At 39.5% G+C, this 18,508-nt stretch overlaps 1 long non-coding RNA gene across 1 annotated transcript in view; it reads right to left on the bottom strand.

Moving 5' to 3' along the window:
• Positions 1-11,232, bottom strand: part of LOC121859414 — a 53,571-nt gene extending 42,339 nt beyond the window's left edge. Inside the window, exons 1-2 of the long non-coding RNA XR_006087643.1 lie at positions 11,120-11,232; positions 1,387-1,566 (exon numbers count right to left, since the gene is read on the bottom strand). This is a non-coding gene — a long non-coding RNA (uncharacterized LOC121859414). The remainder of the gene's footprint in view (positions 1-1,386; positions 1,567-11,119) is intronic.
• Between the last annotated feature and the right edge of the window lie 7,276 nt (positions 11,233-18,508).

The raw sequence follows: 18,508 nt of genomic DNA, 5'->3' as shown, positions 1-18,508 counted from the left end.
GCCAAAACCTATATAACATTAAGATTGTCGGCAAAACAGCCAGTGCTGATACTGAGGCTGCAAAGAAATATTCAGCAGAACTAATGGCAATTATTGAAGCGGATGGATACACACCACAACAAGCGTACAACGTTAATGAAACTGGCTTGTTTTGGAAGCGCTCCAGGTTTCAAGGCTTCCAAGGATCATTTAACACTTTTGTTGGGAGATATGAATTTAAACCCCTTGCTTGTGTACCACTCTGAAAAATCAAGGGCATTCATGACTACGCCAAACTTAGGTTACCAGAGATATGATGTCAAATAGGAAAGCGTGGATGACTGCCAGCCTATTCCAAGATTGGTTCGCAAACCATTTTTGTCCAGCAGTGGAAAGGTAAAGTAACAGCAGAAATATTTTCAACAAGGCCTTGCCATTGTTAAATAATGCTCCCAGCCACTCAATTAACCTGAGTGATCTTTTTACTAATGTTAGAATTGAATACATGCCCAAGAACACAACTGCTTTGTTACAGCCTATGGATCAAAGTGTGATTGCCAACTTTAAAGGTACTATTTAAGTAGAACATTCAAACAACTTATTTTGGAAGAAGTATAACACTCTTGGGTTTCATACACAAATTTGCATACAATCTAAATTATTGCTTTTGGGTTTTTATATGCAAATTTATGTACAAACTCAAAAATTACAATCAAATAATATTATGTTTGCATATGAATGCTAGATACACAAGATGCACATTTGGCAACTTCTGTATGATCTGGTAGCTATGTAGACTGCCTCCATGGTTATATGAGTGACTACACCAGTCACCCTCCTTTCTTAATAACATGACATAACTTTGACCCACATTTCCCACCATTTTCTCATGGCTTGTACTGACTTCTTATTCATCACAGTGATTTCATTTAATGTTAGCAGTGTTGTGATAGTTTTGAACCATGTCTCGTGTTGCTGGTGAAAGTGGAGGAATGGGAAAACATAAAAAAATAAAGGAGATTGCACCACATGCTGACAGTGTGGTGCCTCCTGAGGCCTCTCCCAGTGTCCCTGGCCCTTCTAGTACAACTCATAGTTTGTTTGGCCCTTTAACAAGCAGTCCTAGTGCAAAAGGAACTGCCCAGCATGTAGTTGTATAAAAGGAAAATACAAATGTTGCACAGACGGCATCTCAGCCTTCACACCGTGGCTTACCTCGTGACCGCTCATTTTCCTCACAAGTGCGCACTACCCATACTCCCATTAAAACTAGTTTTAGTCATCTTGTTAAGGCTGAGTACGGCAATACAGTTCTGATCAATAAACAGACTTCTTTACTTAGCTAACAGGCTGATCATGACTAAACAACTGAATAATAATGTTCATATGAGAGGAAAAAGTTCTTACCTAAAGTAGGTCTTGGTGATTATAAAAGCTAAAAACCAGTTAAGTACTGAGATGATAGCAGAGGCCTTTTCTCTAGCAGCCTGAGGGAACATCTCTCCAACCAGCACCCAGGTGATGGGCCCAACACCAGGAGTAAGCACTCACGTAGATGATGGCAGCAATTTGCAACCCAACTGCCTCCTGCATTAGAATATAAAACAAAGAAAGAAATGTTTTATATACACAGAAGAACCTCAAAAAATCAGACTAATGGGGCAGACCCCAGTCCGAAAAATGCGAGTCTGAAAAAAGCAAATATATGGGAAGGGGGGGGGGATAACACTGCTTATCTGAACTGTTTAAAGAAAATCAGTTGTTGTTAAGTTATTACTGCACTCAACAACTTAGGTCATAGTATAACAACAACATCAACAACAAAAAATATGAAACAGAACTCTTTGGTGAAAATCACACTTAAGTCTGGTTGTTAACAACTGTTGTCACCGAGATGATTGGAATTTACTGTAAAGTGTTAGATGTAAATAACCACAGAATTTGTCTTTTAAATAAAGAGAAAACTGTATACTGTACAGTACTATAAAGATAAAAATAAGAACAAATAAGTACAGGAGTATATTGTATGTGGAAGACAAGTGTTTATCTGGGAGTAGCTGGAAAGGGAGGGGTAGCATGGGTGGGTGCTCCCCCCCTCTCCCCAGATTCCTTTAACATTTCTTTAGGCAATTCCACCACAATTCTCATATAATTTAGGATCATTTGGTGCCATGTTAAAAATATTATCCTAAAAGAATCAGCTTTCCTGAAAAAGAATCCCACACTGAACACCATAAGCCATTTGTTTACAAAGGGCAAATAGCTGATTGGCTTACCACATCTGTGTTCAACACTTAGTAAATTAGTACAGTACAGTACAGTCGTGTATTTATCAATACTTAATAAATACTATTGTAGTGTATTTATCACCACTTAATAAATAACATTGCAGTGTATTTATCATTACAGTAGACCCCTGCCATTTGCAAGTTTGCGATTTTGATGATTCGCTAACACTCAGCATGTAAATTTTGTGATAAACCTATAAAGTATACACTTGAACACTATATTATTGAATGTGACACTGTCAAAGACTTCAGGCCACCTGGCTTATTGTATCATGAACTTTGTAATTACTACATTGAATCAGGGGTGCTTGAGGACATTCTTGCTGTTTATCTAAATTTGCTAGCCCACACAGATTAGTCTTCAATTAGAATATGATGTCCAATGTATATGATCCACTGTCCTGCATGGCAGTGAACAGTGACATCCCATAACTCTGACCTATATACGAGGTCTCCGGGAAAGTATCCAGCCATTTACTAATAAAAAAAATATTGCTTACCTCGGACACTCTTAGTCCCCTTCAAAGTACTCCCCTTGGGACCTCACACACTTCTCCCAGCGTCCCTTCCCTTTTTCAAAACAATCTGCAAAGTCCTCTTTCGGACCTCCATCAGCTGCCTCGTCGCATTCTCCTAATCTCGTCCAGGCCAAACAATAACGAAGGAGTACTACATCAAAGTTTTTGCCGACTAAGGATGCGGTAAAGCGACGCAGCTGTGGGCAAGTGGTGACTGGCAGCTTCATCATGACAACGCCTTCCCCATTCTTCCGCGTCTCAGGGTTTTTAGCAAAACATTGCATCACCCAGGTCTCTCAGCCCCCTACAGCCGAATTTGGCTCCTGCGACTTCTGGTTTTTCAAAGCTAAAATCGCCATTGAAAGGTAGGAGATTTCAGACCGTGGGACGAGATTAAGGAGAATGCGACGAGGCAGCTGATGGAGATCCAAGAGAGGACTTTTGCAGACTGTTTTGAAAAGTGGAAGGATGCTGGAAAGTGTGAGTCCCAAAGTACTTTGAAGGGGACTAAGGCACCATTGTCCTAGGTAAGCAATATTTTTTTAATAGTAAATGGCTGGATACTTTCCGGACAGACCCCGTATACTGCTAATGAATATGATGTATTTCTTTGTGTACGAACCTCTGTCCTGCATGGCAGTGAACAGTGATATCACCCACATGACTCTGACCTATATATACTGTTAATGAATATGACCTAAGTATTCCTTTGTGTATGAACCTCTGTCCTGCGTGGCAGTGAAAAGTGATACCACCCTCAGTGTCAAGACCTGACTGAATTACTCAGAATAGACAAACTGTACTCCAAGCTTTGTCAATAAATTTTTTAAACTAAAAACCTTTTCCTGCAGCAAGACTTGTCACCCCACATAGCATCTCGTGTTGTATTCTCAAAACCTTAAGTGTTTCTGTATGAAATGGCCCTAAAAAGACTGCCTAGTGTCAGTGCTAGTAGGTGAAATGTAAAAGGCAGAAGTCAGTGATGACCCTGGCAAAGAAAGTTGAAATATTAGATAAGGTAAAAGAGGGGATGAGTGCTGCCCCAGCTGGTCAGTTGTTTGGTATAGGTATACAGTAGTGCAGTAAGGTAGTATAAGTTGCTATTTGTGGTTTTGCCTATTCACGCCATTCCTTAGAACTTAACCCCCATGAATAACAAGGGTTTATTGTAGTACAGTCAACCCTCACTTTCTGCGGTCCCACATTCCGCGTTTCCACGTTTACGCGGTGCCCTGCCAGAACCCAGGATGCTCACATTCCGCGGTGGGTGTACCCTTTACGGGTGAAGTATAATTTTTTATTTAGCTCATAAAATTCATACAAATTATCGCCAGAATATAATTTACATTGCTGGAATTCTTACAATTTGATGATCATTTTTGAATATAAACATCATAGATTTTGCATTAACATACAAATTTAGATATAATGTTTACTTGAGTAAGTATGTTATCTTTTGTGCAAAATATATGACGTTTATATTCAAAATATTCTTACAAGGAATCCGCAATGTCAATTATATTATCCTAACTAGTCTGATTTATTATTTATTACTAAAAGGTAAACAGTCTGGTATTCACACATTTATCTATGAGGCGTTGGTGGGGGGGTGGAGGGAGAGGAGGGACCGGCGACCGACCATCTGTTACGTGTGAAGAATATTTTTTTTATTAACTGAAGTTTTTATTTTAGCTCATAAAATTCATACAAATTACCCGGCCAGAATATAATTTACATTGATGGAATTCTTACAATTTGATGATCATTTTTGAATATAAACATCATATATTTTGCATTAGACATAAAATTTTTAGATAAAATGTTCACTCTGAGTAAGTATGTTATCTTTTGTGCAAAATATATAACGTTTATATTAAAATATTCCTGGTCTTACAAGAATCCAGCAATGTCAATTATATTATCCTAACTTTAATCTGAGGTATTATTTAATACAAAATGTTTAAAATTTATTTTTTCACCGACTCTTTCTCTTGAAGGGAGGTGGTGGGGGAGTGGGGGTTGGGACTGACCGCACGGTTGGAAGAGGCAAGGTGGGAGTACGATTGACAGATAGTGTTGTGAAGAATATATTTTTTATTAACTGAAGATATTTGTTTTAGCTCATAAAATTCATACAAATTACCCGCCAGAATATAATTTACATTGCTGAATTCTTACAATTTGATGATCATTTTGAATATAAACATCATAGATTTTGCATGAACATACAAATTTTAGATGTAATGTTTAATATGAGTAAATATGTTATCTTTTGTGAAAAATATATGACATTTATATTCAAAAATATTCCTGGTCTTACAAGGAATCCGCAATGTCAATTATATTATCCTAACTTTAGTTTGAGGTATTATTTATTACTATACCTGGTTTCCCCCAAAATTTTCAGAGGAAAAGAGCAGCAGTGTAGTCGCGAGAAGAGGGGAAGGAGTCGGTCCATTATTTGAATGGACATTAACTTAACGACTGTATTTTCTATTTCTCTTAAGTATTAATGTGTGCATGTACCATCATAAAATTAAGATGTTGTTTTTACTACAACATAGTTATGTGTCGCCAAAAGTGGAGTTGGGGATCGGCCTGACTCATTTCAATTAATCCCATATGTTATGTTATTCACTACCGCTTCTCGCTCGCTGTACCCTCCGGTTACATTAACGCGAAAGTGAGGGTTAACTCTTACTTACAAAATAATGTAGTGTACAATATTGTGTATCTGGATATACAGCATGTCCTTAAAATTGGCAGAGTTAGGTTCCAAAATTAGCTATGAATAGCCAAATCTGTAATAACATTTGCCGATCAGGGAGCACAGTCATCCAAAGATCCAGCGATCCCACCCTGAGTCTCTTACTGGCAATTTTACCTGGCAATACTTGGTAAAGTAAGGCTGTATGTAAAGGTCATTGTGATTGGTGGATCCATTGCTTTACTGTCAGGATAAATATTAAGCAAAGGTAGAATTTTTATAATAATAAACTATCCATTGTTAGTTAAGGTCAAGAAAAGTTTACAATTTTCTTATATTTGCTTAAATAATGAAGAAAATTTTATCTGAAAATTTTGTGGTTGCCAATTCATAAATATAATTTCAACAATATTTAAGCAAATGTACAAATTTTTGGAAACTTCTCATTATCTTAAATAACAATGAATATTTTATTTTAAAAATTTTACCTTTGGATTGTTTATTATTTATACAGGTAAAAGAAATGCTCTAGAACGAATGACTCCCTGACCCTTAGACATTCTTGGGTAAACCCAGGGCGCCATCTGTGAATAATCAACGTCAGCAAATTAAAACATCTGCAAATTTTAAGGGCATACTGTACCCTGATTTATTCATTAATCATTAGTCAAAGTGTATAAGTAGCCAAATTGAGCCATCATTTATCACTCAATGGTAGTAAATAAAATTTTTAGGAAGGTATCTTCATATCAAATACTGTATTATACAGTGTGTTATAGTGACCCCTAGTTGTAACGTTATAAGCAGAAGCAGCCACCGCAGCATCTTGAGTAAATAACCTTCTGATACAGCTTATCCTTTTATTTTCAAGTCATATTACAAATTATACAGTTTTGTATTTTTTCTCTATTACTGAAGATGTTATATTCACCTTCCCGAGCACAAGATAAGTTTCAAGTTTTTCAGTTCTAAGATCATATCTCTGAGGCCCTCAGGGTGGGAAAGACAGCACATAATGAATTTTTTTGCAATTCCACTTTACGCGGTGCATCTACTCATATAGCGGTGAAGTATAATTTTTTTATTTAGCTCATAAAATTCATACAAATTATCCGGCCAGAATATAATTTACATTGCTGGAGTTCTTACAATTTGATAATCTGAATATAAGCATCATAGATTTTGCATTAGGCATACAAATTTTAGATCTAATGCAAGTATTTTGTTTACTCAGAGCAAATATGTTATCTTTGTGCAAAATATATGACGGTATATTCAAAATATTCCTGGTCTTGCAAGGAATCCAGCAATGTCAATTATATTATCCTAACTTTAGTCTGAGGTATTATTTATCACTAAAAGTAAATATTCTGGTTTCTCCCAAACATTTATCTGGTAGGGAGGACCGACCAACCAGCTGGCGTGAGTGTGAGGAAAGGCAAGGTGGGGTACTTTGATTGACAGATAGTGTGTGAAGAATATTTTTGTTTTATTAACTGAAGATATTTGTTTTGCATATATAAAATTCATTTAAATTACCCAGCCAGAATATAATTTACATTGCTGGAATTCTTACAATTTGATGATCATTTTGAATATGAACATCATAGATTTTGCATTAGACATACAAATTTTAGATCTAATGTAAGTATTTGTTTACTCTGAGTAAATATATTATCTTTTGTGCAAAATATATGACATTTATATTCAAAAATATTCCTGGTCTTCAAGGAATCCAGCAATCAATTATATTATCTAAGTTTGTTTGGTATTATTTATTACTATACCTTAAAATCTAGTGGTTTTCCCAAAATTTCTCAGAGAGGGACATTAACTTGGCGATTGTATTTCTCTATTTCTCTTAAGTATTAATTGTGTGCATGTACCATCATAAATTAAGATGTTATTTTACTAGAACATAGGTGTATATAGGAAAGTGGAGTTTGGGGGTCAACCGGTCTCTATTTCATTTAATCCCATATGTTATGTTGTTCACTTTACGCGTTTCTCGCTTTACGCGGGCCTCCGTGGGTTCAATTGACCGCGTAAAGTGAGGGTTCACTGTAGCTATTTTTTGTCACTTCTAATAAACATGAGAGAAAAAAATACACACTATTAGGTTCACAACCGCCTAGCTCAAAACTGTCTGAGCTAACTGTGCAAGTACTATACAGAAGAACGTCGATATAACACAAGATATGTACCAAGAGAGGTCGCTTTAAACCAAATTCGCACTAAATCAAGGTGTTGTTAAAATGGAATAATCTAGTTTGGTACTTGAGAGAAACACAAAATACTAAAAAGACTGAGAGTCTACCCAGATGCACCTCAGCCCATCTCCTAAAATAAACAAAACATTGTTTTCTGTAGTATTATGTTAAAACAAACACTCATAAATCAACAACTAAAATTATGGGATGTAAGATGGTCTGTTTACTAGTGATCAGCTGATGGGAGAATTGGGGGAGGTGAGGTGATATGTTTGACAGTTGATGCTGCTTATTTATTTATCTGTTCTTAAGAGTGACTTTTTCTCTTATAAAATGTCACTGAACTGACAGGGGAGAATATAATTAACATTACTGGAATTCTTATAAGATAGTGATTAATATGAATATAAACATGCTATAGCTCACATTAGACATAAAAATTTTAGTTCTAATTTAAGAATTTTATTACAAAGAGCAATTTTTTAATATCTTGTGCAAAATATATGATGTTTATATTCAAATTGTTCACTGTCTTGCAAGGATTCTAGCAATGCAAAAATATTCTCCTAATATCTGTGATATTATATAAGATAAAAACTGTTAGCCTAAAACACCAAACCCTGGCTGGAAAGATGGGGGGAGGGAGGAGGGAGGAGTGACAGTGACATGTTTGACAGTTGGCACTGAAGGTCTAGTAAGTATTTTTGTTTATTTATGTCCTTTAGATTGAGTTTATGTTTTTGCTTATAAATTGTCACAAGTGACTGGGAGAATATAATTTACATTGCTGGAATTTGTATAAGATAGTGATTAATTTGAATATAAGCATGCTATATAGTTTGCACTAGGCAAAATTTTAATCATTTAGTACATTATTTTGAGTACATGTACAGTACAGCTGCCCTTAGGACAGTGTAAGCTGAGAAACATTAGGCACGAATTTTAAAATATGATGCACCAGATTGACTCATAAAATAGGAAAGATTCGCTTTAAATTAAAATATTGTCCTTAATTGTGGGCGTCGCTTTAAATCAATAATCTTAAATTGAATTGCTTTAAATCGACGTTCTACTGTACACTGCTAGAAGCAGAATTTTATGAGCTTTCCAAAGCGGTAATCAGATTTCTGATATATTGAGAAAATGGTAAAAACAATTTCTCAAATGAAAAATATATATATAATTATTTTTTATTATATTTATGCCTATGTTTTATATTGACATAAATTATGTTGCATCTTGTAGCCAACACTATAACTAAGAGAATGGTACAGATAAAATTCAGTCAAGAAAAATCATCCTCTTTAAGACTTTTCAAGACATTGTCACTATAACGAGGTTGTACAGCCTGATACGGTAACGGCTTTTGAAAACTAAACACTTTCTCTGTAAATATATATAAAAAAATATTATATCACACAACCATCACTTCACTTCTCTAATACATGTACCAAAAAGAAATTATTTCAGGTAGTAGGGTAAGCACTGTAATCCAGGAGTTGAGGCAACCTGCACGGAGTTATGGAAATTTAAATGAACGCGGCTCACACTCAAGGTCTGACTGGTGAGATAATACTCAGCATTTATCGTTCCGGTCTTCCCTTCATATGGGCCTCGAGAGTTGCCAATTAGTTTATTTGATAGAAATTACTTGCTACTATGATGCTTCCAAATTTGATGCAATTCTGTTGGCTGTTTGGCAAATTTTTTCATGTTTGGTGACTCGATTTGTGTCGCCGTGAACTTGGTCTTATCATGATTATGAAGTGAATCGCATCATCATGCGTGAGAGGGTTAATCATGCTGAACCATAAACCATAAGAGGCCAATAATATGAGAATATAATACTGAATCAATAAATAAACCTGAAGAATGTACCTGATCAACAGCCTGCTTACATACTCAAGTGTCTTAGTTCTCAGTAGGCCGATAGCAAATCTCATTAGACCACTGTACACTATTCAGTAAGTGTTGTTCATTTGATAAGATTTATTTATTAATCTAATCTACCCCATTTCTTAAAACGTGTTTTTTGTTAAGATCATGAATGAAATGTCAGCAAATGCTACCTAGGTATGTTAATTCCTAGCCAATCCGCCAGGCCAACTAGGCAATTAACACATCTAATAATTACTTAATAAGTAATATTAGGAGGACACGTCGCTACCTGGCATTTAATTGCTATTTTCAAAGTCCTTCCTTCACCTCGCCACTATACCCCATTTCTTAAAACATGTTTTTTGTTTTTTGTATTTCTGGTGACCAGAGCAACCCAGAGCCCAAAAAAGCAAATTACATATAACAGTGCCCCCTCCAACTAACTCAATCCGCTCCAGAAGGTCTATTCCGTTAACCGAAGTTGGTTAACCAAACCATTGTTTCAATGGGTTTGGGTAATTGTTCCAGCTCACCGAAAATTTCCTAAATTCAACAAAAATAGAAAAGTTCACTTACTTTGAGGTGTGTATGTAGAAGGCATCTGGATGATGATGATGATGGATGGATTTAGAATGGGGGTGGAGGAGAAGGAAAAAGAGAAGGCATTGGGGTGGAAGAGAAGTCATCCCATGGCTCCATTTCACCCATAAAATTTTAGCTCTCTTGGTGTAATTCAAGATTATTTTCTTTTAAATCAACACTGCACTGCATTATATATTGTCATATGTTATATTTCAAATGACCAATATTGCTTGGAAACACAGAAAAAAGCTATTGAAGAGAGTCTCACAAGATGTTACCTCCAGTGAAAACAGAGAGACTAAACTCCTGTTTGCTGTGTTAAGGCTGGATGCCACATTAAACTAGTCACTTACCTTCTAGTTATGTTCAATAATTGTTAAAATGACTAAAAATTGAATATTAAACTTTTAAAATTATTGAATAGTATAAACTTCTTGATATTTACTAAAATAGTAAGGAATTGCCCCAGAACCGATTAATGTATTGGCGGACTGATACTTAAAGCTGGTTGCCCGGTCAGTGCAAGCGAAAAGTTGAGTTCGGTTCAGAAGAACTCGTTAACCAATTTTTTTCGTTAATCAATTGAAGATCCTTCGGAAGGCAGTTCGTTAATCGAAATTACGTTAACCGAGGTGTTCGTTAAACAGGGTCACTGTAATGAAGTCCGTTTTATCGAGGTTTTACTGTAAAAGTTTTCAGGTGAGTTAGGAAAGGTTTGGTAAACTGGATTGCATTTAGTTGGTTCATTTTGTCTGTTTTAAAATGAGTAAGGTACAAAATCTGGGATGGATTTGGTTACTCTTGAGGTGAGAAACTTCTCCTCTTCTTAACAATATGTCTTTTAAAATATCTAGTTTAGGTACATAAAAATGGTAAGAAATTGTATTACACAGCATAGACATCTTAAATGGCCATTGCATCAAAGACTATTAAAGTTTTATAAGTCTGATCACCAACCTGCTCCATGTTTGGTTGCTACTTCACAGATTGCAATTGTAGCAAGTGCTACAGCCATGGCAGCAATAGAGGCCATAAGTAGTTTTCGTCACCAAGCGATCTATAAGAACAGCCCAGTTGAAAAACTTAAACAAAAAAACTTGATAAAAAGGTTCCAGTGATTTTTTTTCTTTTCACTGTTTTCCACATGCCAAGACAGTCAACTATAATGTACATCCTTTCAATGTTCACAGCAGTCAGTGTATGCTTTATATACAGTCACGGTCTGTTCCTGAAAATCCGTATGTTACTAGGGCATAGATCCTGGGATGCATTCCCTCACAATTGAGTTGGGAGATTTCCTATACTACTACTACTACTTTGATGTCATTTGGAATCGAGTATGACAATCATCCAATTGTGATACAATGAAATGAGTTATTAAAGATGTCACACGTTGGTGAGCTCTGAGGCGACTCGAGAGGCCGATACAGGACCGGCAGGACCATCCATAGATGTTACATGTGTGGATGGCTACCTTAAGTGATGGGGAGGCGGTGGCAGCGTCTCTCCAACGTTGGCGCTTATCTACCTTGATATGCAATCAGGCTAACTCGAAAGTATTGACACTTTCTCGTGTGGTGATCCTCCAAGCATTACGGTGTGGAGTAATTGTCTCCCAGGTGAAGGCTGTTTGGCACTTTTTCAGACTTGTCTAAGATTATCCTTATGATGGGTATCAGAGTTTAGTGATCACTTCGTACCATCTTGCGGGCGCTAAACTCGTGAATCGCTAAACTAGAGATATGTAATGTAATGACCATGTACGTTCGTTCCAGCCCTATGTGTGCTACAGAAGCAACAGTACCACCTCTTGCAGCATGCAAAAACTGCTTTGCCTGCTCTTTCTTTGTTCTGACGCCCCCATATTGCAGACTCATTCACTCCATATAACTTAGCCACTGCAGTAGGACTCATACCATATTCTAGTTTATCCAAAATCTCTCCTTTCTCCTCAAGACAAAGCAGCTTCATCTTACCAAGACGTTCTGGTCGGCTTCCTTTCCCACTTATAGGCCATTTTCCACTCCCACTGGGTCCTAGTTGTGCATCAGTCATTGTGAAGTTGCACAGTAAAGGGAGAGGCGATCACGAACTCAAACAGCGTAAGTGACTAACTGGCGAGAATTAAAAACAATGGCTCGTAACGTCATGAGTGTAAGCACAGCCGCTACATTACCATGATGGCTAATCTATCGAACAGTGGTGCTAAACTCAAGTTTTGGGGAATTTAAGCAACTGTAAACTCGCAAATCACTAAACTTTAATAGCTAAAACTCATCACAAGTATCCACTGTACGTTTTATGTTGCCTACCAGAGTTATGTTTACCATTAGGTCCAGGTGACTGTAAATTAGCTGTTTTGTCAGTGTACTGTCGTCCATGTGGGTAATATGGCCAGGCCAACATAGTTGTTCATGGACAATGGTAGCCTCGATGTCTTCTACAGTTGGTGTCAGATTAGACGGTCAGCCGATCTTGGGCCATGAGGAAAAAAAGTAAATAATGCAGGCACCTCGCTGCCGCTTCCCCCCCCCATCATCATCATCATCATCCACCTCACATATTCAGTACCTGTGGTCCTGTGGAAATCGTTGAGCTCTGTTCGTACACATTACTGGGCTGCCAGACTCTCAATAGTGCAACACTAAATCACTGTAGAATATTACTTTTCTCAAAGTTAGCCTGATTTTGCCTTATACTCAGAGTATTTGATGTCTGACTATCAGGAAAGAATCTGAGTATAAAATACAGAACTTAAATAAGACATATTTCCATTATGTGTTTCTGACATCTGCCTAAGGAGTTGCATAATCTACAGTAACTCAACAGTCACATGACATTACTCATTTGTGCTTCTCCCAATTTTGTTTAATTTTGTTTAACCACAATACAGGTACACCACCGATTTCCGGGAACTGATGGTCTGCCACCTCCTTAGTCCGGACAAAAATTATGAGGCGCAACTTCCTTCCCAGCAAGGGTGAAGCTAGTTTTAGACTTAAAGTTTTTATTTTATAAAATGTAGCTGACTAAACTTAGCAGAATCTAACTTGCATTGCTGAAATCCTTGTAAGAAAGTGATTAATTTGAGTGTAAACATCACATAGTTTGCACAAGAGATAAACAAACTAGTCTAGTGTAGTACATTTGAGTACAAGGTTTTTAACTCATATTTTTGGGAAGATATTGTGGGTACGGGTTATTGGTTCTCGTTCTCCTCCATCCTGTGTAGTGGTCCTCCGGGTCACCAATTGTGAGTGCAGGGTTATTTGGGTTCACACTCAGGATGGGATGGAGAAAGGAAACTCCAATGCTCTGTATACATGTTGTACTGGATGTACAATGCAGCTTGGTGCTGGGAAGGCAGCATGGTTACAAGCATTGAGTAGAGAGAGCTGGTTGGTGAGGGTGCTCAGAGGAGGACCAGCTTGTGGTCGCCATGCTGGCGGGGCGAGGGTCGCCAGGCAGGAGGAGGAGGTGGTGTTACTTGAAGCCTGGCTGTAGGTAGAAGAGTGGTCACCCACGGTCAGGTCTTATAGTGGAGGTACGTGGCTTAATAGTTGACCTCCGCCATGTAGGTGGTGCTGGTTGACCCTAGACCACGAGGCATACACTGGGGAATTCATGAGGGTCGGCTACTCAGCTACAAACAGCGTTTGTAGGGGAGGTATCCCTACAGTACTCCCCCTTCCCTCAGGCAGTGTAGGAGACATGTTGTCTGCAGGGTTGCATGGCACATGTGAGGCAAACGGGCAGTGCATGCCACATGTGAGACATAGCAGGGCGTGGATGAGCCGGCCGCTGGGAGACAACTGTCTAGATACACAATATCTGTGGGAGTAGAGGGAGAAAAAGGGTGTGTGGAGGCGATGAATGTTGTGTTTCCCTCACGGCAGGTACAGAGTTGTCAGATCGCCTGCTGGGGTGTGTAGGCCTGGGTCAGGATCAGGGCCTGCGTCAGCAGGAGCGGAGGAGATCGTGACAGCAGCAGGGTGCATGACAGCAGCAGGGTCCACGACAGCAGCAGGGTGGGACAGTAGCAGGGAGTACCGAGGAGAAAAGAGGGTGTGTGGGTCCGCACTCAGGAGCATGGTGTGTCCGGGAGGCAGGGGGTACTGCTGGGCCAGGCGCGTCTGAGGCAGGACGGGTGTGTTGGGGGTCCGGTAAGACGTGGTGCTTGGGGCAGGAAGAGGCGGCTGTCTGCTTAGAAGCAGAGATGCTCTAGGGTGTCTAACCTGCAGTGTAGAGACAGTAGCTGTAGAGCCGATGAGAACTGCCTCTGCATGGGTAAGCCAGTCTTCCATGTTGCTTGAAGACTGGGAGAGTGATCGGTTTCTCTCCATCCTGTGTGAGTTGCGAATCTCGGGGTCACCATTTGTGGGAGTCACGTGATGTTTGGTTCACATCAGGATGGGATGAAGAAACTCACAAAGTGCTCTCTGTATACATGTTGTATTGGATGTACAATGCAGCTTGGTGCTGGGAAGGCAGCATGGTTACAAGTGTTGAGTAGAAAGAGCTGGTTGGTGAGGGTGCTCAGAGGACCAGCTTGTGGGTCGCCATGCTGCATGGGAGCGAGGCCGCCAGGCAGGGCGGAGGAGGTGGTGTTACTTGACCTGGCTGAAGGTAGAAAGAGAGAGTGGTCCACGAGGTCAGGCCTTATATAGGGGAGGCGTGGCTTAATAGTTGACCTCCATCATGTGGCGGCGCTGGTTGACCTAGACCCGAGGCATACACTGGGGACACGGGGTCGGCTACTCAGTGACAAACAGCGTTTGTAGAAGTATCCACTACAATATAAGTAACTTTTCTTAATTTATTTTACTCATTTACATGCAAGCACCATCTAAATATAAATTGTGAAAAAAGTAAAAGGAATAATTGTTCTAAGGGCAAACTACTGTATTCAAATGTATTAAATTTATTACTAAAATTATGTCTAGTGCAAACTATGTGATGATGTTTATACTCAAATTAATCACTATCTTATAAAATTACAGCAAAAGTAAATTATATTCTAAAAGTCAATTCAGTGACACCTCCTGTTTGATAACTCACGCACTTTGTCATCTTCTGTCTTGACAGCTGTCAGACGTGTAAAAAACTCCCCCTCCGCCTTCCTCCCAGTCAGGGTGATTTTTGTTTATCCTTTTCAGATTTAGGCTCAAAGTTTTTAGCTTATAAATGTGACTAGACTTAGCAGAATATAAATTGTATTGCTGGAATCCTTGTAAGATAGTGATTAAATTGAGTATAAACATCACATAGTTTTAGCGAAGAGATAAAAATTTAGTCTGGTGTAGTACACTTGAGTACAAAGTGAGTACAGTAATATGTTGCTCAATTATTTTTCACATTTAATTTACACTTAATATTAGTTTAATTTAAGTTTCTACCAGTCCGGAGCTTTAGAGACACAGGAGGTGTATCATTAAGTGGGTCAGAGGTGTATTATTGATTTATTATTACGTGACCTCGGTTGGTTGCAAAAAGGATAATCCGCAAGGCTTTGGAACCAGGGTGCTGGGAAATCAGTGGTGGACCTGTAACAGTTCAAATAACTGCCCAATTTGAATTGTATACTGAAAAATATAAACAATTTTGCAGGGTACATTTTCACAAAAATATTGGTACATTTTTATGCAATTTGGGTAAAAAAAAAATTGTAGCAACAATGGCACACAACCTCACCACCTTACACACCCATAGAAGGTGGAAGAGAATCAGAAGAAAAGCCCACTGGATGTGTGTGATGTGTCAAACTGCCAATGGAATGTCAACAGTAAAAAATGCAAAGGTGGTGCTGAAAATTATAAGATAAGAAACAAATTCTCTTAAGGCTGATGCAGCCAAATGTAATAGAAAACTAAGCGACTTGTTCATTAGTAGTAGTGTTGCTACTAGTAGTGCTCGTAACATTAGCAATGCAAGCGTTGGAGATGACAGTGACGTGCAGGTGTAGCCCAAATACTTGCAGACGAGTGGCATGGACACTCTTTCTGCTCCAGAATGCTTGTTGGAACACAAGATAGTCTCAAAGGGATCATAAGAGACTTCAACACCACCAAGAAGCTGCAGACACATTTGTTCAATAAGTTAAACTCCAGGAGCAGGAAGGAGACAGAGCTGGAGGTGGAGGCCACCCTGCCACGAAAAGGTCAGAAAAGAAGAAAATCATGCCTGGTGAGATGGCTCACGATGAGATATGCAAGAGAGGGCCAACAAAGTTGAAGTCCACAATCAAATCATGTACAGAGTCTCAGAGAGCCTCCATCATCGTTTCCTCATCCATGCCTTTTTTATACCGACTTGGCCTTCTGACCCCAGTCAGTCCTTCAAGAGCTCAGCAAATGCTTGCTGAAGTTTGACAACAGGGCAACAGTTGAGAACTTGCAATGTGAGCTGAAGAGTATGTGGTTGCACAGTGGGAGGCTGAAAACATCAGCAATGGAGGAAAACGGCATCAGGATAGTGAGTGAAACACCAGGGGCAGACCTGATGGAGTGGAGATGATGAATAAATGATGTTCCTCCTGCAAAGATTGTGCAGTATGTTGTTATCAAATACTCCAGAGGTACAACTTGTTGACAGATGCTTACCACATCATAGGTCTTGGGTACAAGTTCCTGGTCACTGCCAGTCACCAAAAAGCCTGTGAGAAAGTTTCTCAACTCTGAAGTACACCAAAGTCGACTCAAGCACTCTCTCCCAGGAGCCCCTAGAGGCCCTTATGCTGATAACAGAAGGACATCTCAATGGCCATGGATACACATGTACTGATAGACAGAGTTCAAAGGGTGAGCTGTTGAAAACTGCTAACACATTAGGGTAAGATATATTTTTCTCTTTGGCAGAAAAGCTTTCTACTTTCCATTTAATTAACGACATAGTGTAAGTCTATGTCAATTTCTAATGTCTCAATTTTCTGTTTTACTGTGTTGTTTGTAGTAGTGCTGTCTATTACATGTGTGAGTGTGTTCTGTAGCACCATCTATTACGTGTGTGTGTGTGTGTGTGTGTGTGTGTGTGTGTGTGTGTGTGTGTGTGTGTGTGTGGGTGGGTGGTGGGTGGGTGGGTGGGTGGGTGGGTGGGTGGGTGGGTGGGTGGTGGGTGGGTGGGTGGTGGTGGGTGGTGGTGGTGGGTGGGTGGGTGGTGGGTGGGTGGGTTGGTGGGTGTGGGTGGGTTGGGTGGGTGGGTGGGTGGGGGGTGGGTGGGTGGGTGGGGTTGGGTGGGTGGGTGGGTGGGTGGGTGGGTTGGGTTGGGTGGGTGGGTGGGTGGGGTGTGGGTGGGTGGTGGGTTGGTGGGTGGTGGGTGGGTGGGTGGGTGGGGTGTGTGTGTGTGTGTGTGTGTGTGTGTGTGTGTGTGTGTGTGTGTGTGTGTGTTCTGTGTGCACGTGCTACACTGACAATGTAGTGTGTAATGTTGTAGCACTGTGTACTACTATGACAATGTGTTTGGGTTCTGTAGTAGCACTGTGTACTACACTGGCAATGTGTGTGTGTTCTGTAGTACTTGTACTACACTGACAATGTGTGTGTTCTGTGTAGCACAGTACTACTCTGACAATGTGTGTGTTCTGTTGTAGCAACAGGTCTACTACTCTGACAATGTGTGTGTTCTGTTGCAGCACCAGGTCTACTACTATGACAATGTGTGTGTTCTGTAGTCACACTAGGTTTACTACTCTGACAATGTGTTTGTGTTCTGTTGTAGCACTGTGTACTACACTGGCAATGTGTATATGTTCTGTTGTAGCACCAGGTCTACTACTCTGACAATATGTGTGTGTGTTCTGTAGTAACACAAGTCTACTACTCTGACAATGTGTGTGTGTCTGTAATAGCACCAGGTCTACTACGCTGACATGTGTGTGTTCTGTTGTAGCACCAGGTCTACTACGCTGACAGTGTGTGTTCTGTTGTAGCATGCTACTATGACAATGTCTGTATGTGTTCTGTTGTAGCACCAGGTCTACTACTCTGACAATGTGTGTTCTGTTGTAGCACCAGGTCTACTACTATGACAATGTGTATGTGTTCTGTTGTAGGACCAGGTCTACTACTATGACAATGTGTATGTGTTCTGTTGTAGCACTGTGTACTACACTGGCAATGTGTGTGTGTTCTGTTTGTAGCACCAGGTCTACTACTCTGACAATGTGTGTGTGTGTTCTGTAGTAGCACCAGTCTACTACTCTTACAAATGTGTGTGTGTTCTGTTGGCACCAGGTCTACTACTCTGACAATGTGTGTGTTCTGTTGTAGCACTGGGTACTACACATGGCAATGTTGTATGTTCTGTTGTAGCACCAGGTCTACTACTCTGACAATGTGTGTGTTCTGTAGC

This window comes from Homarus americanus, unplaced genomic scaffold, assembly GCF_018991925.1.
Source record: "Homarus americanus isolate GMGI-L3 unplaced genomic scaffold, GMGI_Hamer_2.0 scaffold58126, whole genome shotgun sequence".
Classification (NCBI taxonomy): Eukaryota; Metazoa; Arthropoda; class Malacostraca; order Decapoda; family Nephropidae; genus Homarus; species Homarus americanus.
Note: the sequence above shows the minus strand (reverse complement) of the source record. Positions and strands in the feature narration are given on the sequence as shown.